This window comes from Rhinolophus sinicus, chromosome 18 (assembly GCF_057876585.1).
Source record: "Rhinolophus sinicus isolate RSI-liver-muscle chromosome 18, RSI-T2T, whole genome shotgun sequence".
Taxonomy (NCBI): Eukaryota; Metazoa; Chordata; class Mammalia; order Chiroptera; family Rhinolophidae; genus Rhinolophus; species Rhinolophus sinicus.
Genome location: NC_142518.1, coordinates 95,018,300 through 95,045,905, shown reverse-complemented (window position 1 = coordinate 95,045,905; position 27,606 = coordinate 95,018,300).

The window sequence follows — 27,606 nt, the reverse complement described above, 5'->3', positions numbered from 1 at the left end:
ATGTCTTCTTACATAAAGATATTGATTAGAATGGGGAGGCAGGGAGAGAACTTTTCTTTTTCTTTTGGATCTGTTATTTTTATATCAAGCACATGTGCGTTTTAAAACTGAAAACATGAGATTTCAAAGAACCCTGCTCTGACCAGCCTCCCCCACCCCTTTCAGTGGCACTTGTAGAAACCTTGAGTGACATTTCAATGGGAAAATTTATGAAGCTCTAAGACAACTGTGCAACCCAGTGCTGTCCGATAGAATACAATGTGCACCACATGCGTAATTTAAATTTTCTAGTAGCCACATAAAAAAGGAAAAAGGATCAGGTGAACTTAATTTTACTAATACATTTTCATTAACCCGATATAGCCAAAATATTGTCATTTCAACGTGTAATCAGTACCGTTAGAACTTATTAATGAGATAGTTCACGTGTTTTTTTCATACTAACTTTCTGAAATCTGAAGTGTATTATACTCACCACACATCTCAATCCAGACTAGCCACATTTCCAGTGCTCAATAGCCATGTGTGGCCAGTGGCCACTCTATCAGGCAGTGCTGGCCTCACCTGTTCATTTTATAAATGATGAAATAAGGCCATTCCCTGAGGTTACAGCTTCTGGTCTGCCTGCCTAAACTTTCCCCACAAATCAGATTCTACTCCCAGCTCTTTTCTTTTCCTTTATGGTGTGAATTTTCTTTTACTTTGAGAGGCAGGCAGGCAGACAGACAGACAGACAGACACACACACACACACACACACACACACACACATACACGCATGCACACACTTAGTATTTGCTCATATGCTTTGACATTTCTTTTCCACACTCCCTTCAGCACCACCTTCCAAGCCCCACACAGACCAAAATGCTCTATCCTGTGGCCTGTTGCCCAGGGTCCAGCCTTCCAGACTTCCAGACCACACAATATAACCCCTGGTCAGAAATTAATGGATGCTAATGGATTCACGTGTGAAACCCGCCACCATTTCCACTCCAGCTCACTCCACACACGTTTTAAGAGGCCTTCTGGAAATCGGAGCAGATCCCAACTCCTGACTGTGGGAAATTTTACACACTGGGGCTTCAGCAGTGGGAAGCTGCCTTAAGGGTGCAGTTGTTAAATACTATTACAGGAGCATGAATAGTCATTGTTCAAATAAATGAGAAAATACAGTGACTATAAGGAAGAAAAGGAAACTCACCTCAAATCCCTCTACCTAGACATACGCTCTGCTCCTAGTATTTCCTTCCTGCGGGAGGCCTTTTCATGGGCCTCATACGCTTACAAGGAGATCCAGCTGTGATTGGGCCCACGGGCAGTAATGCTCACCTGGTGCATTTCCCACAGCACAGGCTGCTTGCAAGTATAACCCTCCCAGCCCCTTCCCACAGCATCCGTCCTTAAAAAGATGAAGTCAAAATGAAACTATCCCACTCTGCTTCCTTCTTGCCATCTCCAGTGTGGCCTGAGGCAGTCCCCTCCTACGCAAGCCGGGCGCCCCTCTCACTGGGCAGCTGTGCACAGGAGCCCAAGCTGCTGAAGCAGGAAGCGCTGCGGTGGGGGCTTGCATTGTCCCCCTCCGAGGCAGGGGCAGCCTGTGGAAGTTCCTTGACCCCAGTGGCCCCAGGCTGACCCCCTGCCAGAGGAGAGGAGCTGGACTGCCAAGAATGCAGTGGAATCCCGCTGAGGCTAGAGCCACTGCTCAAGAAAATGTGCGGAATGCCATTTGTTAAGACACTCTGGCCTTTGCACAGAAAAGCTCTTTGGGCTTCAACAAAGGTAGGACGCATTGTTTCAGGACTAAGGGTCTGATCCAAGTTCACTTCAGTCTGTCTCAAAGGGAGAACGCCAGCTCATTAAAAACAGAGCAAAGCAGCGGTGCTGCAGAGATGACTTGAACTTGACAAAGTTCCCACCCTCTCAATTTTGAACCTGATGTCAAATCTCATGTTAAAAAAATTAATAATGACAAAAACCCTTGGGCTCTTTGCAAAATGCGTATTCTAATAAGGATATGTCCACTGTGATATACAGTGTAAGGAAAATATTTAGAAATTACTGTTATTTAGAAAATTATATTCTTACTTAGAAAATCATTTTTTTAGTTGTCATTATTATTAATTTTCATTGACTTGAGGAGATCCCATTTTGGTGTGGGGGAGTGAGTGCACAGGGGAGAAGCATGAGGCAAAATAAAATCAGAACTAGACTGCGTAACATTTGCCTAATACTTTACAGTCTATAAACGTTTTAAAATAAAGTCACTTTTTCATGTATTCAAATAAAGTATAACCCTGGAAATAACATAAGAGGTACAGGCTGTTACTATGGTCAGATGTGGAAACTGAGGCTGCTAGGAGGTGAAGGAACTAGCCCATTGCTAACAAGGCTTTATATAATAAACATAGTGTTAATAATACACTCATCATTATCATCATCTATTTTCAATAATAGCTGACATATATAGTGCTTCCTTTGTGCTAAGGGCTTTGAACATATTTTCTTATTACACTAACCACAGTCCTATGAAGGAAGGCGTTATTATACTTCCTAATTTATAAATGAGGACACCGAAGCACAGGGACGTTCAGTACCTTGCCTAAAGTTCCACAGCTAGCATGTATCAGAGCATGCATTTGTTTTTTGTTTTGTTTTTAACAATGCCCGCCCCCCCCCCCTTTTTGGGTAACATTTTATTGGGGAAGGGGAGCAGGACTTTACTGGGGAACAGTGTGTACTTCCGGGAATTTTCCAAGTCAAGTTGTTGTCCTTTCAGTCTTAGTTGTGGAGGGCACAGCTCAGCTCCAGGTCCAGTTGCCATTGTTAGTTGCAGGGGGCGCAGCCCACCATCCCTTGCGGGAGTCGAACCTGCAACCTTGTGGTTGATGAGCCCGTGCTCCAACCAACTGAGCCATCTGGCCACCCGGGAGCTGAGCAGCAGTTCATTGACTTCATTCTAGTTGCAGAGGACACAGCTTGCTGGCCCACGTGGGAATCGAACCCGCAACCCCGTTGCCCAGAGCTCGCGCTCTAACCAACTGAGCCACCCGTCTGCCCCAGAGCATGCATTTGAATGCAAACCTCTCCAACTCCTAATCATGGCTCCTATCACCTTTTCTCCTTAGCAGAGTGGAAAGAGCATTTGAGAAATGTGGATACTGGTCTATTGCATCTCTGTCATGTGTGATCCCAATATATATTCATTCTTTCAGCATGTACTGAATGACTACTACATGTATGGCTGTGTGTGACCACTATGTGTATGGCTATGTGTATGTGTGTGTAGGGGAGATGGTGATGATGAGAGGTGAAAGAAAAGATCTTGAAGACATTTAAGATATTTTTCCTGTACTCATTGTTTATGCTCTAGGGTGATAAGTAAATGCATAAATGTCTAAAGAAGTAAAATGCAAAAAGGCTCAAGGAATGTATTGGCAATCTACTGAGGGATCCAGTGCCTCAACTTAATTCAGGAAGGGGGAGAGGGAATAATCTCCCTCCTGGAAATAGCCTAAGCAACAACAGGGTGGGAAAGGGTGCATGGGACCGCACAGAGCAAAATCAGGGAAAAGCAGGAAGCTCCATGTGACTGGAACATAGGGAGTGAGGCTTGAAACAGTGAAAGATGAGTCCAGAAAGGCAATTTAGGTCCAGCTGTTTGAACGGAAGGCTGAGTAATTTAATTTTTATCCTGTAGGTGATTAGGAACTATTGAACTATTTTGAAGAGAATAAGAGAATGATGTGAGGTGCTATGCTTTCTAAAGAAATGTGTAGAAGAGGCTGGGGAAAGCAGGGTTGTGTTCTATCTGGAGGCTTCACCAGGGAATCTCTTTCCTTCGCTTTTCCAGCTTCTAGAGGCTGCCAACATGTCTTGGTTGACAGCACCTTCCTCCACCTTCATGCCTCCCAATTATAAAAACCTAGTGGTGAGATTGGGTCCACCTGGATAACCTAGGGTAATCACCGTAACTCAAGATCCCTAATCACATCTGCAAAGTCCCTTGTGTCATGTAAGGCAACAGGCTGTGGGGATCAGGAAGTGGGTATCTTTGCAGAAGGCATTATATAGCCTTCTTTGTCTTTAAAGCATCTTTTTCTCAAGCACCTTACAGGAAAACAGGTGTCCATCACCTGTAGCTATTTAGGTTTTCATCCTGGGACTTGGAGAACTTCTTTTTTTTTTTTTTTTAATTTATTGGAGTGACAATTGTTAGTAAAATTACATAGAATTCAGGTGTACAATTCTGTATTACATCATCTATAAATCCCATTGTGTGTTCACCACCCAGAGTCAGTTCTCCTTCCATCATCATATATTTGATCCTCCTTACCTTCATCTCCCACCCCCCACCCTCCTTACCCTCTGGTAACCACTGAACTATTGTCTGTGTCTATGAATTTTTGTTTCTCATTTGTTTGTCTTGCTCTTTTGTTGTTTTTGGTTTACATACCACATATCAGTGAAATCACATGGTTCTCTGCTTTTTCTGTCTGACTTGTTTCGCTCAGCATTACTCTCTCAAGATCCACCCATGTTTTCACAAATGTTCCTATATCATCTTTTCTTACCGCCGAATAGTATTCCATTGTGTATATATACCACAACTTCTTTATCCATTCATCTATCGAAGGACATTTTGGTTGTTTCCATGTCTTGGCCACCGTAAACAAAGCTGCAATGAACAATGTAGCACACGTGTCTTTATCTCTAAATGTTTTCAGATTTTTTGGGTAGATACCCAGGAGAGGGATTGCTGGGTCATACGGTAATTCTATTCGTAATTTTTTGAGGAACCTACACACTACCTTCCATAACGGCTGCACCAGTCGGCATTCCCACCAACAGTGTGTGAGGATTCCTTTTTCTCCACAGCCTCTCCAGCACTTGTTACTATTTGTCTTGTTGATGATAGCCATTCTGACTGGGGTGAGGTGATATCTCATTGTGGTTTTGATTTTCATTTCTCTGATGATTAGTGATGTTGAGCATTTTTTCATATGTCTATTTGCCATTTGTATGTCCTCTTTGGAGAAATGTCTCTTCAGGTCCTCTGCCCATTTTTCAATTCGGTTGTTTGTTTTTCTGTTGTTGAGTTTCACGAGTTCCTTGTATATTTTGGATATTAGCCTCTTATTGGAGGCACTGTTTGCAAAAATCTTCTCCCATTCAGTTGGTGGCCTCTTTATTTTGTTGATGGTTTCTTTTGCTGTGCAGACGCTTTTAAGTTTCATAAGGTCCCATTCGTTTATTTTAGCTTTTACTTCCATTGCCTTTGGTTCAAATTCATAAAATGCTCTTTGAACTCAAGATCCATAGTTTAGTACCTATGTTTTCTTCTATGCAGTTTATTGTGTCAGGTCTTATGCTTAAGTGTTTGATCCATTTTGAATTAATTTTGGTACATGGTGACAGATAGCAGTCCAGTTTCATTCTTTTGCATGTGGCTTTCCAATTCTCCCAGCACCATTTATTGAAGAGGCTGTCTTTGCTCCATTGTATGTTTTTAGCTGTTTTGTCAAAAATTATCTGTCCATATTTATGTGGTTTTATTTCTGGGTCCTCAATTCTATTCCATTGGTCTATGTGTCTGTTTTTCTGCCAATACCATGCTGTTTTGATTATTGTAGCCCTGTAGTACAAGCCAAAGTCCGGAAGTGTGATACCTCCAGTATTGTTCTTTTTTCTTAAGATTGCGTTGGCTATTCGGGGTCTTTTGTGGTTCCAAACAAATCTGATGATTTCTTGTTCTATTTCTTTAAAATATGCCATTGGGATGTTGATGGGGATTACATTGAATCTGTATATTGCTTTGGGTAATATGGCCATTTTAACTATGTTGATTCTTCCAATCCATGAGCGTGGAATATCTTTCCATTTCTTTGTGTCTTCTTCAATTTCTTTCAAAAATGTCTTAATGTTTTCAGCATATAGGTCCTTCACATCCTTGGTTAAGTTTTATTCCTAGGTATTTTATTCTTTTTCCTGCAATTGCAAAAGGAATTGTTTTTTGTATTTCTTTTTCTGAGATTTCATTGTTGGTATATAGGAAGGCAATGGACTTTTGTGCGTTGATTTTGTAGCCAGCAACTTTACTGTATTCGTTGATTGTTTCTAAGAGCTTTTTGGTGGAGTCTTTAGGGTTTTCTATATATAGCATCATGTCATCTGCAAAGAGTGATAATTTAACTTCTTCATTCCCAATTTGGATGCCTTTTATTTCTTTCTCTTGCCTGATTGCTCTGGCAAGGACGTCCAACACTATGTTGAAAAGCAGAGGTGATAGGGGACAGCCCTGTCGTGTTCCTGAACATCGAGCAAAGGGCTTCAGTTTTTCACCATTAATTATGAGATTAGTTGAGGGTTTATCATATATGGCCTTTATTATGTTAGGTATTTTCCTTCTAGACCTATTTTATTAAGTGTTTTAATCATAAATGGATGTTGTATCTTGTCAAATGTTTTTTCTGCATCAATTGATATAATCATATGATTTTTGTCCTTTATTTTGTTTATGTGATGTATCACATTCATGGATTTGCGGATGTTGAATCTTCCTTGTGCCCCGGGGATGAACCCCACTTGGTCGTGATGAATAATCTTTTTAATGCATTGTTGTACTCGATTTGCTAGAATTTTGTTTAGAATTTTTGCATCTATATTCATCAGAGATATTGGTCTATAGTTTTCTTTTTTGTGTTGTCCTTACCAGGTTTTGGTATCAGGGTAATGTTGACCTCATAAAATGAGTTAGGGAGTCCTGTGTCTTCTTCAGTTTTTTGGAAGAGTTTGACCAGGATTGGTATTAGATTCTCTTTGAAGGTTTGGTAGAATTCACTAGTGAAGCCATCTGGTCCCGGACTTTTGCTTTTGGGAAGGTTTTGGATGACTGATTCAATTTCGTTACTGGTGATCGGTCTGTTTAGATTTTCCAGTTCTTCATGGTTCAGCCTAGGAACGTTATATGTTTCTAAGAACTTGTCCATTTCTTCTAGGTTATTGAATTTGGTGGCATATAGTCCTTCATAGTATTCTTGGGTGATCCTTTGTATTTCTGTGGTGTCCGTGATAACTTCCACTTTTTCATTTCTGATTTTGTTAATTTGTGTCTTGTCTCTTTTTATCTTTTTTTTAAAATTTTATTTTATTAAATTTATTGGGGTGACAATTGTTAATAAAATTACATAGATTTCAGGTGTACAACTCTGTATTACATCATCTATAAATCCAATTGTGTGTTCATCACCCAGAGTCAGTTCTCCTTCCATCACCATATATTCGATCCCCCTTACCCTCATCTCCCACCCCCCAATCTTTTCAAAGAACCAGCTCTTTGTCACATTAATTTTTTCTATTGTCTCTTTCTTCTCTATTTCATTTAGCTCTGCTCTGATTTCTGTTATTCATTTCTTCTGCTTGGGTTTCACTTGTTCTTCTTTTTCTGGACCTTGGGTTTCACTTGTTCTTCTTTTTCTAGTTCTTTAAGGTGTAACATGAGGTTATTTATTTGGGAGTTTTCTTGTTTCTTGAGATAGGCCTGTAATGAGATAAATTTCCCTCTTAAAACTGCTTTCGCTGCATCCCAAAAATTTTGGTAGGATGTATTTTCATTGTCATTTGTTTCTATGTATCTTTTGATCTCTCTTCTAACTTCTTCTTTGACCCAGTCCTTCTTTAAAAGTATGTTGTTTAATCTCCATGTATTTGTGTTTTTTCCCGCTTTCTTTTTACAATTGATATCCAATTTCAAAGCCTTGTGATCAGAGAATATGCATGGTATGATTTCAATCTTCTTAAATTTGTTGAGACTGATTTTATGTCCCAATATATGGTCTATCCTTGAGAATGTTCCGTGTACACTAGAAAAGAATGTGTAGTCTGATGTTTTAGGATGAAGTGCTCTATAAATGTCAATTATGTCCATTTCATCTAATGTGTCATTTAGGGCTACTATTTTGTTATTTATTTTCTGTTTGGATGATCTATCCATAGCTGTCAATGGTGTATTTAAGTCCCCTAGTATAATTGTGTTTTGGTCAATTTCTCCCTTTAGTTCTGTTAGTAGTTGCTTGGTGTATTTCGGTGCTCCCTGATTGGGGGCATAAATATTGATGACTGTTATGTCTTCTTATTGTACAGTCCCCTTAACCATTATGAAATGTCCATCTTTGTCTCTTGTTATCTTTTTCACCTTGAAGTCTGTTTCATCTGATATCATTATGGCTACACCTGATTTTCTCTAGGTACCATTTGCTTGGAGTGTCAATTTCCACCCTTTCACTTTGAGTCTATGCTTGTCCTTGTAGCTGAGATGTGTCTCTTGGAGACAGCATATGGTTGGGTTTAGTTTTTTGATCCAATCCGCTACTCTGTGCCTTTTTATTGGTGAGTTCAGTCCATTTACATTTAGGGTGATTATTGATATGTGAGGATTTCCTGTCATTCTATCCTTAGTTTTCTGGTAAGACTGTGTCTCCATTGTTTCTTTGCCTTTTTGTTGTTGTCTATTATTTCTGTGTGGTGGTATTCTATGATGTTTCCCTCTGTTACTTCTTTTATTTCAGTATATATTTCAGTTCTGAATTTTTTTTGAGTGGTTACCCTTAAGTTTATGTAAAAGAAAGTTTGATAATTAGAGTATTCCATTTTCTTCAGCACGCTTACTTTCTCCATTCCCATATTTCGGTTCAGGCCTTTACTCTCCCCCTCTTTGAGTTTTGGTTGCCACAAATTGTCCCTGTTGATGGTGGTCGAATAGCCTCCTTTAGTATTTCTTGTAGTGCAGGTCGTGTATTAGAAAATTCCCTCAGCTTCTGTATGTCTGGAAAGGTCTTTATTCCTCCTTCATATCTGAAGGATATCTTTGCTGGATATATTATTCTTGGCTCATGGTTTCTCTCTTTCAATAGTTTGAATATTTGGTTCCACTCCCTCCTGGCTTGTAGAGTTTCTGCTGAAAAATCTGATGATAATCTAATGGGCTTTCCTTTGTAAGTTACTGTCTTCTTTTCCCTGGCTACCTTGAGGATTCTTTCTTTGTCGTTGATTTTAGACAGCTTCAATACAATGTGCCTTGGAGAAGGCCTGTTGGGATTGAGGTAACTAGGTGTTCTATTTGCTTCTTGGATACGAGGATCCAGTTCTGTCCGCAAGTTTGGGAAGTTCTCATGAACAATTTGTTTGAATATATTCTCTGTTTCCTTCTCTCTTTCTTCTCCTTCTGTTATGCCCATTATTCTTATAATGCTCTTTCTGATGGAGTCAGAATGTTCTTGTAGAGTCTGTCATTTATTTTAAGTCTCAAGTCTCTTTCTTCTTCCATCTGTGTAATTTCCAGGTTTGTATCTTCAACGTCACTGATTCTTTCCTCCATCTGGTCAACAACCTAAGCTGGTTGTTTCATTTTTCATTTCTTCTACTGAGTTCTTAATCTCCAAAAATTCTATTTGGTTCTTTTTTAAAATTTCAATCTCTTTCATAAAATGCTCATGTTGTTCTTTGATTGTGTTTCTGAGTTCATTAAACTGCCTTTCTGTGTTTTCTTGCATGTCGTTGAGTTTTTTCAGAACTGCAGACTTTAATTCTCTGTCATTTAAGTCACATATTTCCATATCTTTAAGTTCCTTTTCTGGAGACTTTTCACTTTCTTTCTGAGCTGTCTTGTTGGCTTTGTTATTCATGGCAATTACTGATTTATTATTTCTCTTCCTGGACATCTACAAGAATGGCTTCTGCAACAGGTTGATAGGAAGAGGTCTTTCTTTTGTTTTCCAGTACTTGTTGGTAGAATGTTTTATTTTCTCTCTGACTGCAGCCTTTTTTTTCCTCTGACACGGTACTGCTATGTTTTGTCTGCAGTATTCCAGCTTCTCACACAATGGGGGTATTCCCTGGGAAACGGGCTTCTCCTCTGTTAATAGTTAACCTGGGTCACAGGGCACAGTTTCCATGTGGGTATGCGGAGAGCTTTTGAAGTTCCAAAGCTCTTCCTGCACCAGATTCAGAGCCCGTGTTTTTCAGTTCTATTTACTCCTGCAGGGATCCGTCCAGATAGGTGGGGCCAGTGGCAAGGTGAGTTATGAGAGGTGGCCCAGAGCAATGGCAGCGACCACTACCACAGCCGGTCCTGTTTCCACAGCTCACTCTCCTTCACCAGAACTAGTTGGGCTGTGAATCTGTGTCTGCAGTCCACAGTTCTCAGAAGAGGAAATATTCTGTTCTTTTGATCTGACACTGCTACTGTTTTGCTTCTAGCACCGGGCAGGTGGGGGCATGGTGAGCTCTGGGAGGGTAGGGAGGGGGTGGCTAGTCTCAGTGCCTAAGGCTTCTGTTCTCTGCTCGGTAGTGAGGGCTTATCTTCCCTCAGTCTTTTCTCTGAGGTCTCTGCTGTGAGTGATGAGTTCAGCCGTGTTATATGCTGCCCCCTCAGCCCTGTGGGCCATAAGCGTAGCCCTAGCAGTCCAAGTTCTTCTCTCTCCCGCAACTGCGGTAGTTCCAGGATGCAGCAAGATCGGAGCACTGAGCTAGGTCTGCGTCCTGTGCCCGCACGTCTCCGTCTCTGCACTTCTCCTTTCCCTCCTCCCTTGCTTGGGCGATTCGCCCACCTTTAGGTGAATTCAGTAGTGGGCCTCTTCGTCTTGCCTGTCTGCTGTGCAGGGAGTCCTTTGTGCAGTTATTGTTGTTCGATTAGTTGTAAATTCCAGGGGAGATTTACAGAGCCTCACCTCATGCTGCCATTTCGATGATGTCATTGGTGAACTTTTAATGGAGGTATCATATGGGCTAATAGTGGTACTCTCTATGAGTCTCCCCCTGATAATGAGACATGGTCACTGACTTCAAAACTGAGCCACTTGGGGGCCCTGACTGGGCTGTTGCTGACCTCAGAATTAAGAGAAACTCAAAAAATTTGCTAAGCTGCTTTTCTTTCTTTCTTTCTTTCTTTCTTTCTTTCTTTCTTTCTTTCTTTCTTTCTTTCTTTCTTTCTTTCTTTCTTTCTTTCCTTTCTTTCTTTCTTTCTTTCTTTCTTTCTTTCTTTCTTTCTTTCTTTCTTTCTTTCTTTCTTTCTTTCTTTTTGGCTAGGGACTATGCTAGGTGCTAGGTGCTTATTCATGTAACTATGAATAAGACTTGCTCCTGCCATCAAGATGCTCAGAGATATAGTGGGGGAGGCAGACACTTTAACAGTGCAATCCCATGTAATAGTGTTCCCATGGCTATGTAGCCCCCAGAAGGTTGAAGCCTCCATGAAGCCCCTGGGGAGGCCTGGGGGTGTTGAGCTGACTCAGTGAAAGGAGGAACCAATAAAGAACTAACATACTTTGAGAGCTTTAAAATTAATCTAAGCACTTTATGTTCTGGTGTAGCGTTAACCCCTGGTCATTTGCAGAAGGTGAAAGCATTCACAGACTCAAAAGAAATAGAAGTTAGAAAGTTTATTTAAGAATAAAGGAGCCAGTAGAGAGGCTGCCAGGGGGCAGAGTCTCCAGTGGACAGCTGCACCTAACTTGAGGTTCGCTTTTTCTTATATAGGAAAGAGAGAGTTGGTCAGGCAGGTCTGAGGGCTATCCTGACATCGTTTCACTTTACATATGTGAACTCATTTAATCCGCGTAACTACCATTATACCCATTTAACAGATGAGAAGACCGAGGAACACAGAAGTTCAGTGACTTGTCCACGGTCACACAACTGACAGGGGGCAGAGCTGGGATCCAGGCAGACTGGCTTCAAAGACCATGCTTTTCATCACAGGTATAATGTTTTCTAAGTGAAGATGCTACTGGTTGGCTCCCAGGGAGCTGGAATTACTGAGGTAGATCTTCACACTAAAGTAGAGCTGCCTCTGACTGCAGAGTCCCTGACCAATTGGTAGGAGCTGGTGTTCCCCTTGCTAGCCCTGGATATATTTGAGGCAGCGAGGAACACAGGATTCCTGCGAACAATTGTAGCCTCTGGGGAGTGTTAGGCCCTGGAACTCGGATGTTTTCATCTGTTACTCTAGCTCCTGAAAAACTGCAAATGGGATGATGAAAAGAAAAAATCACTGACTGTGTTCCTGAAAGAAAGCAAAGTGCTTTTAGCATTCTGTGAACACTTCTCCCATTAGGGGGTTAACGAAGAGTTGATTAGATAAATATCTTGACTGAATGCTGGACCCTCTAAACCCCATCCATTTGAATTTTAGACATGGGTTGAGTTAAAGCTTCTTTTGCTCTAGCTATGAATAAATGGTTTGCTGAGCAAATTAATGGTGCAAACCCAAATGCCTCGATGAATTAAAGAGAACAAATGTCTCAACCCCCCTCAAGCACTGCAGACATATACACTGACATAAAAAAATAATATGCTCATTAAAAATCATTCTTACTCATTCAGCAGATCCTCCAAGGAGTTCTGTGTAATCGTTTTGTTAGGCTAAACCTAATGACTATGAAAACCTTGGAGCCAGCTTGTGGGGTCTGGCACACCCCATCTCTGCTTTAAATCACTTTGTGTGTGCATATAATAAGCTTTAGGGCTTTAGCATTCCTTGACGTTTAGTTTAGTTATTTTATCAACTGTTTTCAAAGGGGTCTTTAAAGGACTTCTCCCCCCCCCACCCCATATTTCATGGCATCATTTGAGCTAAGCGTGTTTTGAATATATTGCAGCTGAGTGTCTGAAAATAAAGTGGAAGGTTTTGAATGGTGTGGTCTCTGGGGCTTAGAATGGCCTTCCCCTAGACAAATATCTACCTGTCTTTGGAGCCAGCCACCCAATGGCCACTCCTCCTTCGACTGGCCAGGAGGAACAGGCTGCCCTCCCACATGCCCACTGCACCTGATGTCGATTTCTCTCACAGCACCCACCACATCGCCCAGCACCTGCTTTGTATACATGTCTGTCTCTTTCACTAGATTCCTAATGCCTCCAGGGCAGGGGTCCTTTCTAATTTTTTTCTAAAGCTTTTAACAACTATTAGGTTGGTGCAAAAGTAATTCTCGCAATTATTTTTAACCTTTTAAACCATGATTACTTTTGCACCAACCTAATATTTCAATTACATGAGTAATACTTGAATACAATTTCATTGTGAGAGAGAGAGAGAGAGAGAGAGAGAGAGAGAGAGAGAGAGAGACAGAGAGAGAGACAGAGAGAGACAGAGAGAGACAGAGAGAGAGAAAACAACATTTCTTCTTTGTTCTCCAATTCCTGTTCACTTCATATCTATCCAAATGCATCTTTTTTGTTTTTAATTTTAATTTTAATTGTGATTACAACCACAGGACATTAAATTTACCATCTTAATCATTTTTAAGTGTATAGTTCAGTAGTTAGGTATATTCACATTGTTGTGCAACAGATCTCTAGAACGTTTTATTCTTGCAAAACTGAAACTCTATGTCCATTAAACACTATCTCCCTCCCCATTCTTGTCTCCCCCCAACCCCGCTCTTGGCAACCACCTTCCTACCATCTGCCTCTGTGAATTTCACTACTCTAGGTACCTCATATAAATAAAATTATATAGTATTTTTCCTTTCGTGACTGGGTTATGTCACTCAGCATAACAACTTCAAGGTTCATCCATGTTTACCATGTGTTCAAATTTCATTCCTATTTAAAACTGAATGATATTCCATTATATGGCTGTACCATATTTTGTTTATTCTTTCATCCATTGATGAACATTTGGGTTGCTTCCATTTCTTGGCTATTGCGAATACAGTCATGTGCCACATAAGGACATTTCGGTTAATGATAAACCATATATACAATAGTGGTCCCATAAAATTATAGTGGAGCTAAAAAATTCCTATCATCTACTGATATAGTAGCTGTCGTAATGTCATAGCTCCCTTAGAGAGCTTATGTTCTAGTTGAAAGAGACAGTAATGCAATCTGCAAGATAATTTCTGATTATGGTAAATGCTATGAAGGAAGTAAAAGGGTCATATGTTGACACGGCCTGGAGGTTGGGGGGTTCTTGAGTTGGTTAAGGAAGTCTTCAAGAAGCCATCCATGTGACATATAAATATTTGTTGAATGAATGAATAAGTAAATAAAATGTTGACAACGTGAATACATGGTAGTAAGTTGTTTTCTGGTATGAATATCTGTTTATCATTCCATAGTGTATGTAGCTCTATATGGCTATAGCTGTCTATAGAGAGTTAACTGTCTGCCAAAGATAGGTCATGGGGTGGGTAAGACCAGATGTCCCAAGGTTAGATGCTGCTCTAACACAAGAAGGAGCCTATGTGAATCAACTTTAAAGACCAGGATTTTTGCTATTGGATAACTTGAAGCTTTGAAGCTCACAGGCAAATACCCTTCTCCTAAGGGGAGGGTTTGAGAGATGAGGTGCCAAGTGCTTAGTGTGGATAAAACCATATGCATACCACTGCCTACATCTTGTCATATATATTGTCATAAGTAATTACAGGATATGTAGCTGCATGGCAGGTTGAACTGAGAAAGAGAGGTGAGTTGAAGCGTGTAGGAAAAAGTGAGGAGATGCTTGGGTGGCATTGGACCTTCCCAGTACAGGGCCCCACTGGAAATTATAGTATCAACTTTCTCTAAGGCTGAGAAAGAGTGAGAAAACCCCTATTAAGCCTCTATTTCCTCCATCACTGGGAGGGACACAGATAGGAAAATCTCTATCAGGAAAGTGGGAGAGCCAGGGGAGTCAGTGGGAGCAGAGCTGATGTCAGGGTCAAAGACACCATCTTCAGTGACAGGGTTACCTTTTTGATGTTGTATAGATAGGAGTGGCTATCGACTTTGGGTAGCTAGCCCAGAGAATAGCCTGTGGCTTTATCCCTAGAAGAGTAACTTTTAGCGACGGAGTTATCACTTGTTGAGGTCTTGCATAACAGCACCCATGGGCATTTGGCTGGGTTTTCATGAATCATTAACCTGACAAGGAGTTCTGATTTTCTCTTTGGATCCTAAATGGAAGTTACATATCCATGGATATAGATAGATATATTCTATGAAAGTTCATTGCATGACTGTGGCCCATTAATCGTATTTCCCCATAATCAGGTATGATTCAAACCATTTGAAGTATGGTGCCATTAAATAACCTGGATTGGGAGTTGGGGTCCTGGGTCTCAGCCTGTGACATTTCACACACTTCCCAACCTCTCTGGACAGCACCTTCCTCATCTATAAAACGACGAGGCTGGACTAGGTGATTCCCACTGATCCTTTCAGCATGAGATTCAATGATTATATGACTTTTGCAAATGTAGATATTCCTCTGGAGCCCGTGGTGATTTTATGCAAACCACAAAGGTCAAATGGACCCAAACCTCTTGGGTTTGGAAGAGGAAATATAGTACATTATTTATAAGATTCCCTAGATTCTGAGGTAGTTAGGTTTGTCAAATATGTAATGAAGAAGGAAATTAGAAACACAAGATTAAACATGAAGGAACAAGAAGAAAAGATCAAAGCATCAGAGCTTTATTCCCCAGTTGCAAAGTGCAGCTGTCTGGGACTTCCCCTGTTCCCACCAGCTGGAGACAGGGCCTAAATGGTACTGCTGAATAAGGGCCACGGAACGAGGCCCTATTCAATGGCTCTTCCCCACCCTTTAGGGACTGTGTGATGACAGTTAGCTGGATCCTTGGACCCAAGACAGCCTCTCATCTAATTGCCTTCTTTACTTTGTTCCTGACTCTGGAGGACCAGGCTTCATTCCAGGCAGAATCCTACAGAATAGGTCAGCAAATCTGGTGGTCAAAGCTCAGGATATTTCAAGTTTTTCCATTTTGCACTCATTTGCTCCCAGTGTTGTAAAAATCTCTGCTTTCAATGATTTTTTCCCTTGAATGTTCCACAGTAATAAGAGATGGCTACAGAGTCAGATCTAGTTCTCTCCACTCCAGATAAATCTAAGGTAACATTAAATGATCCTATTTTGTCAGCATAATGGAGCAGAGAAACTAAAGGAATCTAGAGCACCCACCCCTGCCACAGAAGATGAGTGCAGGGAATATAAATTTGGGAAACAGACTTTAGAGGTTTTCAGTTTTTGCATCATGTTTTTTGTGTTTTTTTTAATGAGTTTGGGGCCCTGGGTAGGGTCCAGAGGGCCGGTGGAGCTCCTGGCTCATGAGGAAGGGTCCAGAGCCAGGTGGAGTTAAAAAAATAATAATAAGTTCGGAATGTTCTGCTTTTTATTTTAATGTCACTTAGTCCCGAGTAGGCAGGCAATGGTGAGGGTCGTCAGCAGGACCCACATTCCACATAGGCCATGGACTCTATGCTGTGAAATTGAGAAAGGGATGCCAAAAGCCCTGGATTGTGGCGCTCCAAACCTTGCTCCTGCCAAAGTGGGAGGCCGGGACTGCCCCCCAGCCCTGCCCCCCGATGACACCATGACTCAAAAGATTGAGACCTGCCGAAGCCACCTGTACTCACTAGAGGAAGCTCTCTTTAGAGGAGGCTCTGCTGTCCGGGGCATGATGGCCACAGGAAAGGTGAGGCCAAAGGGAGGAAAATGAGTAGTTTCAAGAAGCAGCGATGATGATCAAGGGGCCCTGGCACACCTACCTGATCCCAGAGCAATAAGGGAGTGGCGACTAGAAACTCCATGGATCAGGTAGCATTTGAGAAGCTGCCAGAGAAGGAAAGAAGAAACAAATGAAGAGATGTATGGGGTGGGAGGTATGCTAATGGGATGAGACTGCAGGAGCAAGAGCAAGAAAGATTCACAAGGAGAGAAAGAGAAAGTGAGACAGAAGGGGGTGGTGATGCAGCTCAGAGAAATTAAAATATTGAAAATAAGAGCAGACTCATTTATCTTTTTCCTTTGATTGGGCTGGAAAGACTTGATTGGGAGTGTAGCTTGAAGGCCAGGGAGACCTGGCTGTCACTGGCCTCCTTCTCCATCTTTCCTAGAGCTGCCCTGACCCTGAGGCTTTGATTGGAGGGTTTTCTCAGTTCTGCCCTCCTGCTCCAGTGCCCCACATGTCCTTCCTCTGGCCCTCCTCCACTTCTGGCTCATTCCCTCTTCCTCCTCTCACTTTCTTTGGCTTTTTCATCCACTTTGCCAGTCACCTCCCCCTCAAGCGGGCTTGAGGTCCCCCATTTTTAGTGCCGCTAACAAAACTGAGGATTAGGCAGGACCCGAGGGGCTTCCTGTTATGGTGACAAATTTACAATTAAGGACATCAAATATGTTGTGTGGTCAGCAGATATGTTGGCCTTTCCAAGCAGAACTGACTAGAACTCCAGAGCCTGAGGAGTTTGTCAAACATAGCTCTTGCCTTGCTATCCTCTGGAGCCTTGCAGGGAGACACTTCTGACAATTGGCTCCCTGTCTCACTGCAGATGGGTTCTAATATGATCATGCTAATGGTATTTTATCTGTTGCAGTAAGATTTGTGGACTGCCCAGATCAGCAAACATAGGGGGAAAAAACAAAACAAAACAAAAACAAATTAAGATCCACTTTATGTTTACTAGCCCAAAGTGAATGTACTTTATAGACTCCAAATGTGTAGATCGAGGTTGCCATCTCTTCATGCCTCTAGCTGACTTCTCAAGCCCTGATCCTCAGCACCCCATGACCCTTCAGTCCCCTGCGGGAGGTGACAACTGTAAGTGAGTAAGTTTGCTAACGGTGGCAGAAACACGACTGTACTTTATGAGACCTCCAGCCTAAAGAGATGGTGAGTATATTTCTGAGCAATCCCCTCAAAAGCAATCAGGACCCATGTTGTGACCAGGCCAAATGTGCTTACATGAACGACAAGGGGAAATGTTTGAAATCGGGACTGTTGTATAAAATACAGGACATATGTTTGCCAGAATTATGACAACCACTACTTTCTGTGAACCCAGAGAAGGGCCTCAGCAGTATTGCCAAGGTCCCTTTAGAAACCTGGTTTTAGTTCCTATAGCTCTGTTCCCAGCGCTATACCACTCCAGTCCTAATGCAGCTTTTGGTAGCATTTAGAAGGCCTTGGTAATCACTTACAACAAATGATAGAACACAGATTTTGAAATGGACAGCTTTGTTGTTGCCAACATCATGGGCATTGTTTGTTAGAGTTTGTTGTTTTTGGACAGGGATAGGAAGGAGGAGGAGGAATTTGATCAAACCCTTCCAGCCGCAAGACCTGGATTCTGGGGCTGGGCCAGCATCTGCCAGAGCTAAAGCAGGCCCTTTCTTTCTTGGGCTTTCTCTGCCCACTGCTTCCTGGTGCCCGCTGCAATCACACAGAGGCAAACATAAAGATTCTGAATGGTTTTCAGGCCCTTCCTGGCTTTCTTGCCATGTAGTTTACTTTAAAAGGAAAAAAAAATTAAAGAGCAAAGTTGAAGTTCCAGAGAAGCTCTGTGAGACACGGAGTTGTAGACCAGGGTTTCTTGGTCTAGACTAAAGGTCTAGAAAGTCTCTTCCACCAGGACCATTTCAGAATTTTTTGATGTTGGTGTATCCTGCAGAAGAAAAACACCAATATTTTCTTTAGAGAGAAGAATATAGTCATTTGTCTTAATGTTTAATTGTGAAATTATGAAGACTATTGCAAACTTTTCATCCAATTGTGGTGTCACACATAGCACAAGTAACATGAACTTGAAGTCCTATGGAGGATTGGGGATACTTCCTAAGAATCTGGTTATTTCTTCAGATAAACACTAGGTGGCATGGAGAACTTAATAAATAGAAAACACTAATATCACAAATTGGAAAATAGAGGATGACCCTCTCCTTCAATTTGCAGCAACTGTAAAATTTTCCCATCAAAGTTCAACAGAAAAAACATCAGCAACATGGCTAATGCTGCTTATTGAGGCATTCCCAAAGAGAACTGGGCTGGAGGGATTTGTTCACAAAATCTCCTGTTATAATCTTTTCTTGAATATCACTCTATAAACATGATGATAAATTCAAAAATATAATTGTTACCATGACCAGATTTCTTGATAGAAAACAGTCTATTTCTGTCAGTGTGGATGTGTTTTTCATTTGAGAAATCCTGACAGACTTTTCTCCTCCCTCTTTTCCTTTATGAAATCAGCCAAGGGGGCAGGGGGTGGGGGGAAACAAAGCAGACTCTGTTCACTCTTCTCCAAACATCCCTTTGGTTAAAAAGGCAAGATTTCCCCTGCCATTTTGATATTCGCAACGTGTTTGCTTCCCTGTATTCAGGGCTAGAAAGAGGGGTGAGTATCTTTCCCATAATGCCGAGGATGAAAACATATGGAGCAGGTGGTCTAGCTACAGGACACCTACTCGATCACCTCTGACAATATCGTACCCTCTCCTTTGCTTAGCAAATCCTCTAGGGAAAAGCCAAGCGCCATCACAGAAAGATTCTCGGACCAACAGGTACTGCTTATTAGAGTGTGGCCTCTTTAAGGGCCTCTTCTGGCCTTCTGGTAGTTGGAAGTCCTAAAACACACAGAGTTCCCAGCTAGGTAACAATGGCCTTGCCCCTGCTAGACAGGCAACAGACTAGTAAATGCAGACATACTTGTACATGTTGTTGTTACTTACAGCAGTAGAGAGCAGCGCCTTCCAGTTATAATTTCGAAGAACAAGAGTCAGGCACGAAAGGTTTCAGCTATGTTAAGGAGAGCTGTCTTGTCATAGATGAAAGCTATGCTGAAATAGCTTGAAACCTCATGCCTTGTCAGAGGACCTACAGTAAATAACGAAGACACTCAGATCCAGTCTTCATAGAGATAGTAGTCAGGTGCCAGGCAATATGACTCTCTGGCTATGTGAGCTCTCTGACTCTGGCTGAGCCTCTGCGTCATTGTCTGTGAAATGGGAATTAGAAGAGGGTTGTACGGAGGTGGAGATCAAATGGAAAGGCACTTTGGAGGCCTTGCCATACCACAGTATTGTTATCTAAGCAGAATAGGGAGAACCCAGATTGCACTAAATTTGAGCAGAGGCAGCAAGAACAAGTCAGTTCAGTTATGCAGACTGATCCCAGCAGCGTGAATCTAAATGACTGCCCTTCCACCCTGCATTTCGAAGGCGTTTCCTCGCCTAAATTTCTGCATTTTTAAGTCTCTCATTCTTGTTCCTTCATAAAGGAAATACTGCACACAAGACCTCTTTTCAATCCACTTTAATGCGCAGATTTGTATCAATCCACTTTTTGTCATAAATCATGCTAATTTCCACAGAAGAGGATTTCAGAGAGAGAGAGAATTTATCAGGCATTTTAAACTGAAGGGATATGTTCTTTCTTGAGGGTTTGGGGGGCATTGTATTTAAAACCATTATAACCTGGAATTTTGGACATCTCTGTTTTTCATGTTCCTTTTTTCCCTGGGAATGAAGTCTGCTAACACAATTTCAACAAAAGTCACGTTCATTTTGTTATTGTACTGTACTCCTCAGAAGTGATGAACTTGCTTAAAAATTAATCAGGCAAATCCTTTTCTACAATAATTACCATGCCCCACAGGATCAGTTTTGTAAATGTGGATTTTTTTCCTGAGAGGTTCTCCTTCTCCTCTCCCCGCCAACATTCTATTATGAAAAAATTTAAACATATAACACTCTTAAAATATTTTTACTGTGAACACCCATATACGTATCACCAACACTGAACTATATTTGTTTTATCACTTATCTATGGATCTGTCCCTTTCTCTACCATGCACTAATCCATTTATTTTCTTGAAGTACAAATGTGGGTTTTGGCCTATTTAATTTGCTCAAAATGATATTCATCTGTTGGGACCCTTGCAAAGCTTTTTCTACTTACTTAAAAAGAAAACTTGATGTTCACCTGAAGACTTTATATTTCCTTGGTGAGCTTGCTCTGCCTACTCATAGATACAAATCCAGTGCCCTTGTGCTACCTAGGTCAAAGGATGAAGTGTGACCTTGCTGATGGACTCTTAGCCATGGCTCAGTGAGCTCAAGGTCAAACTTCCCCAATTCTGTGCTGTGTCTGTGGCTCAGGCTAAATGAACAGCTTTCTGGGGCTCTAGTGACTTAGATTACCGTGAGTGACCAGAGTTTGCATGGTGTTCCTCCTCTCCTTCCACTCTATTCTCCTTGAAGTCAAATTAATCTTCAGCCCCATCATCAAATCTCTAGATTAGGCATGGGCCATCCACAGCTTGCATGCCAAAAGTGTCAGGGTTTTATGATTTTCTCTGGCCTGAAAGGATAGCTGACAGTCTATCCCGGATCTCTGAGTGCCCGTCATCCTCCGTTTTTATGCTTTGATCTTGCTTTCTAGTGGCCTTTCTTTCTTTGTCTCACCCACAGAAAATGATTATGCTTCCTCTATCTACTCACAGCTACTCTTCCCCCAAATATTCTAAAAGTATTCTAAAAGTACTTCTCAATAAAAGTTTTGATAATCACATTGTAATAGATCTCAGCTAGGAGAACATGACTAAGGATTAATTAAAGAAATTAGTACTAAGGTGTGAGTGGCTGATAGACTGTTATCCTCCCAGAGATTAATTGCATTTTGAAAGAAAGAGGTTGCTTATTAGTTCAAATGGATCTTGAAATAGTAGTGATGTGGGATATCATCATGAGGCTAGTCCTAGTGACCCTTGTCTACTTACAGACTTGTGCTCCTTTGGTTTCCTTTACCTGTGTACACAAAACAAGAATTTGTTACGCCTGACTCTCTCTTCAGAGAAGTCGCCAACCCTGGCTCTAGACCTTCAGTCCAAAAGGCACACTTCTTTTGATTTGAGCTCGTTTCCTGTACCACACTGCCTTGACTAAATAACATCTTAAAGTGTCTTAGGTAGTTCCTGGAAAGTTTGGGAGTTTTCTAAACATGGAACAGATGCACAGAACATCTAAGTGGTAGGCTCTTGGCAATGCTTCAAGGGTCCCATTGTCACTGACAGCTGGGGCCCATCTGCCAGGGTGGGCCTTTGGAAACTCCTAAGTATAAAAGGCTCTCTTTTATTGGTTTATATCAAATGAACGTTTCAAAGTATAGATCCCCATATAGTGCTCAAACTTTCTGCCCAAATTTCCAAACCTTCACAGTGCACCAAATGCAGTACACCAAATGCTTGTCTTAATTATTTCTGTATTAGGAAGTTTTATTGACAACATAACCATAAGATACCTTACAAAACCAAATAATTATAATAATCTCCTTTACTTGTTATAATATATGGTTTTCAAAGCACTTTTATGTATAATCAGCTGCACTGATGAATAAGCACTTTATAGATGAGAAAATAGAGACCCAGAGAACAGATGAGTTGCTGTAAGTCACACAGATAATAAGGGTCAGAACTTGATTTTAGATCTTCTAACTCCTGGGTTATAGGACTATACTGATTGTGTTGATAAAGAAAACCAACTTCTGAGAGTATTGTTTGTACGAAATGGAAAGATTTGAGTTGGAGGCAGTTGGTTTATGGTCTCTAAGATGGAGCTTCAGATGGTGATACTTTTGTTCTTCCTCAAGAACTGGGCTTAATAATTATTGAAACTCAGTAGAATTATTACAGAAAGAGTCTGTTGAGCTCCAGGGCCAGTGTGTTATATGAGATCTGGGTGGAATCTTTGTGCTGTTTACTGCTACAAAACAGGATTAATCATATTCCAGCAGATGACTCACTACTGCACATCTGAAGACAGCAAGGATTAATAGCAGTCCAAGACACTTGGCTGAAGTAACTCAACTTGGGTCACCTTGTGAATCTTTCAGACCAATCCCTCCACCCTTCTTAGCAAGCCTGAGGGTTTGCATTATTTCTATCTTCTCTCGGAGTAAGTGCCAACTCTGATCAGTGACAGAAGTTAGATGCTGAAAGCAAATTGGGGAAGTGCCAATTTCCAAACTCTTCACTGAAGACTATTGCATCTTACCTTCCCAAGAGCATCTCACCTGCATCCAAGCCAAACATTACAGCCTGACCTAGTGTAACACTGTGTTTACTGTGGTTTCAAAGGGAACTTTAAAACCAAGCCCAATCTCTTACTGATGACCTTTGAACCATTCTCCACTGTTGGGTAGTTGAAGTGGAACAAATACAAGTATTGCTTATCTTCAGGCTGGATCTACTTGTCATCAAATTAATTGGTTGAAACTCAAAAAATATGCAGCTAAAGCAGTTTTTTTTCTTGGTGTCATCTGTCCAAAAATGCATGGAAACAGTCTGTACTGGCATACAGAATCAGAGAACTGGTTGATATCGTAAGATGCAGCCTAATTTTAGAATGTGTATAGTCCATCAAATAACATGTTTAAAAGAAATTTACTCCTTTATGGGTGGGTCAGACACAAATGATCGATCAAACTTAAGAAGACTTGTTTTTAGAGATGGAGTTATCAAAGCTACTCAAAAAAAGAGATTTAAACATCATGCTCAACTCTGAAACCCAACTCCTGCCAATCAACATCAAGATCTCTTTGATGTTGAAAATCTACATGATCAGAATTGATTTGTGTCTCAGTGTTTAGTGGCTATCATCCAGTCAACTGGTGATCCAAATCATTCAGATACCATGCAAGAAACTGTCATGGAATACTTAATACTTCTTTCATCAAAAAATACCTCAACCTCATTTGGACAGAAACAGAAAATGGCATTTCAAACTTTAATCCTTTAATATGTAGTCTGGTTCTTTGCAAAGTTTGCAAGGTTTCCAAGTTCTGGAATTCATAACTAACTAACCATATGGAAACAGAATGTTCTACATATCTTGGCTTCCTGAATATTGTCACAGTATGAGTGACTCTCGTTGACACTGTGCAGGACCATACATGCAGGCAGTCATCCCTCTTCAGCCACACCCTTTTCTCGGGTGAACCCTTTCCTCTCATAAGACTAGTGTCTTAATAGTCCAAGCCCATTGAATGTTAAATTTCTACCACCAAGCCTTTGCCCTTGCTGCTCCTCGCTGACCCATACAGAGCGCCTTCCTAGTTTATCTTTTAAGATCAATCTCTGATTCCACTTTCTGATGAAGCTCTCTTTGACTACTCCAGCCAATAGGGATCTCTCCAATTTCTCCTAGCTCATGGGATTTATTATCTATATCACACAAGTTGAGACTCTTTGTCACTCTTGCTGTCCCCACCCAATCTGCTCCAGTCCACTCTCTAATCATTTCACAACTGCCACAGCTCAACTCCCAACTTAGTCTTTCAGAGAGTAAGAGTGGGCTTGAAAGTGAAATGGATGTATCTTCAACTTGGGACCTCTCCACTTTCTAGCTGTGAGAACAGTTTAAATACCTCTTCAAGCTTTTGTCAGTTTCTTGATCTAACAGGAAAGATGGTATCTATTTCAAAGGCGTGTATGAGAACGTTTGCAATGCACCAATAGTGAATTGTAGCTATGTATGTACTTCGCCGCAATATCTACTTGGTGCAGAGCACAGAATAGGTAATGGACCATGACTCGATTAATTAATATATTTTTAATGCCGTATCCCTGGGAATTGAATAATAAAATAATAATTCTAGAGTTATAAAGCTGGGAAAGGTTATAAGAAATCATCTTATTATAAGGTATCTATTGATATGGAAATATGTTCACTATCATTAAACCAAAAAGGCAGTTTCTTAAATTGAATGTTTGGGGCCTTTATGCCAGTGTGTGTGTGTGTCTGTGTGTGTGTGTGTGTGTGTGTGTGTGTGTGTGTGTGCGTGCACGTGTGTAGTAGTAGTAGTAGTAGTAGTAGTAGTAGTAGTTTATTAAATTGAGAAGTACACACCAAAATGCTAACTAAAATGTTAACAGTGGTTATCTGATTGGTAAGATTATAGACAGTTTTCATTTTATTTTTGCTTATCTATATGAATTTTTCTATTTTGATTATGTAAATAAGACATAAATGATTTTAAAAATATCATATATGTACGAGGTGTGATAAAAAATATGGTGAATGGTTAAATTTTTTAAAATGATTACAGTAAAAGACACATTGCCATTAATCCCCCTCAAAATATTCCCCCTCACTTCAAACACACTTATCCCATTGTTCTTGCCACATTCTGAAGCAGTTCTGGAAGTCCTCTTTCGTGTCTTTAGTTGCACTGTTGTGGCAGCCTCCATGTCCTGAATCATTTTGACTTTGGGAAAGAGTAGAAGTCGCATGATGCCAGATCCGGTGAATAAGGTGGATGAGGACACACCATAATGTTTTTATTCAGCAGAAATTGCCGTATACCAGAAACGATGTGTGACAAGGAGAATGGTCATGCTGAAGGATGATTTACGGCACACTTTAAAACACACCTTCTCTCAACCATAGCTCACACACAGCTGACTGCACTGAACAAGTTGAAACTTGTTACACCTGTTACTAAGGTTCAAGGCACCATTTACTGTATTGAAGATCCCTACCTTTCTGTTGGATGGCACTTGGCAGCAGCATTCACTGCATGTTTTAATCACAACGAGAAGGCTCCGTGTCACACATCACTTCTGCTACGGCAATTTCTGTCAAATAAAAACATTACAGTGTGTCCTCCTCCACCTTATTCACCAGATCTGGCACTGTGCAACTTCTGGCTCTTCCCCAAAGTCAAAATGACCATGAAAGGTAAACGTTTTGAATCAATTCAGGACATCAAGACAGCCACGACAGCGCAACTACAGACACTCATAAAAGAGGACTTCCAGAACTGCTTCAGAAAGTGGCAAGAACAATGGGATAAGTGTGTTCAAAGTGAGGGGGAGTATTTTGAAGGGGATTAATGGCAATGTGTCTTTTACTGTAATAATCTTTTTAAATTTAAACATTCACCATATTGTTGGATCATACCACATATATAATAAAAGTATGAATATAGATCAGGGCTGGGAGGTAGGGAAAATACAAAAATGAAAACAAAAATGGGGTTGTGGGTTATAGGTGCTTTCTTCTCCCCCAAATTTTCTCTTTTTTTTCCTCACTATATTTAAAATAAAGTTTTTGTTTATAGAAATAATTTTCTAAATCATTTCTATGCTTTTATGCTGGTCAAATTCACTTCTGGTCAATAAATGATTAGGCTATTCTTGATAGGCAGTATTCTGAGAAGGAAATCTTGAGCTTCTAGAATTACCTAAATATATACAATAGACTATCTATATCTTGACCAATTGTTAACTAGTTTCTTTCTGGTGGACCTCAATTATTTTGACTCTGGTATTCAGTGTCATGCGGATCCTGCCAAGATTTTCTGTATTGTTCTGTGGCTCTGCAAATTAACAAGCTCTTGTCCTGATGGCCATGGTGGGTGCTCCACTCGTGTGCATCAGCCCATTTGGGTTCTCCTGTAAGACTACAAGCACAGGTCCTACCAGGTCTGTCAGTACCCGTCATCTCTTCTCTCAGCAAATTTCCTGTCCTATGCATGCCTCTCTCTCCATGCCACCTCATCATGGTGACCAGCACAGGACTGGGATATGGAGCTCGGAATCACATCCCATGTGATCACATGACCTGGATTTATAACAGAGGTAAAGAAGTAAGTAGGGCCAAGGCCAGGGAACACAGGATTGGAGGAGTCTTATTGTTTTCTCTATTGGTTTTCAAAACAGCTGAGCATATGCTTACAGGCATCACCTGGATTTTAAACTCATATGGCTTTCCAGTTAACAACAAAAAGAACAGAAAATATTTATCGAGTGCTTACTATGTGTCAGATACTTATCTATGCCATGGAGTTAACCTATGAGCAAAACAGATAAAAACTTCCTTCCCTCATCAACTTTATATACTCATTGCAGAGACTCTCTCAAACCTGATGATGGCTTTCCAATTCCAATCAAAAGAGAAAATAAGACAGATGAACTCTGAATTAAGAACCAACGAACTACATTCCACATTTCTCAGTGGAATGGCAGATCTCTGGGGCTTTATCTCCTTGTTTCATTCGGATTGTGTTTCTGCCAGGAAATAAGCATTTTCATTATTAAAACTTGCTTTAATCTACTCTGCATGATCATTTCAGAAAATAAATCCAGAGGCCAAGAATTCAGCTTTTGGAACAAGGGTGAACACTGGGGGTAAACAGAATTCCTAACTTTCATGATGAGGTAAATTAAAGTGTAGTCCATCTTACTATATATATAGGCATACTGCAGAGAGTACAGTTTTCTAATAACAGTAAAACAGAATGCCGTAGAAGAAGATATACTGCCTACTAAAGAAGAAGTATTTTATATAAAATGTGATGATGATAAACATGATTCTTACATAATGGTCTGAGTATATTTATATCTTGATTTTAAGACTCCTAAAGAGTGGGAGTTTTCAGTGAAAATTTGCTAAGATTACCTGTATTTAACCAAGATCATTCACAGTTTGGCTTGGAAAATGGTGGGTCAAAAGGTATAGGTCTAGGTTCTAGTCAAGATGGCACAGTAGGTAAGTGCTGTGCTTACCTTCTGTCATGACCACATCAAAATTACAACTAGACTACAAAACCACCATCATTGAGAATTGCCTAAATTCTTGCTGAACTGGAGCTCTAAATCTAAAGACATGCAGAAGAAGCCACCTCGAGACTGGCAGGAGGGGCAGAGACACAGAATGAGCTAGTCCCACACCTGCATGTGACCATTTAAAATAGGGAAGGATATTTCAGTTGCAGAAGTACCCCTGGAGTAGTGAAGAGTCCCAAACCCTCCCCAGTCCAGGGTTCTAGGA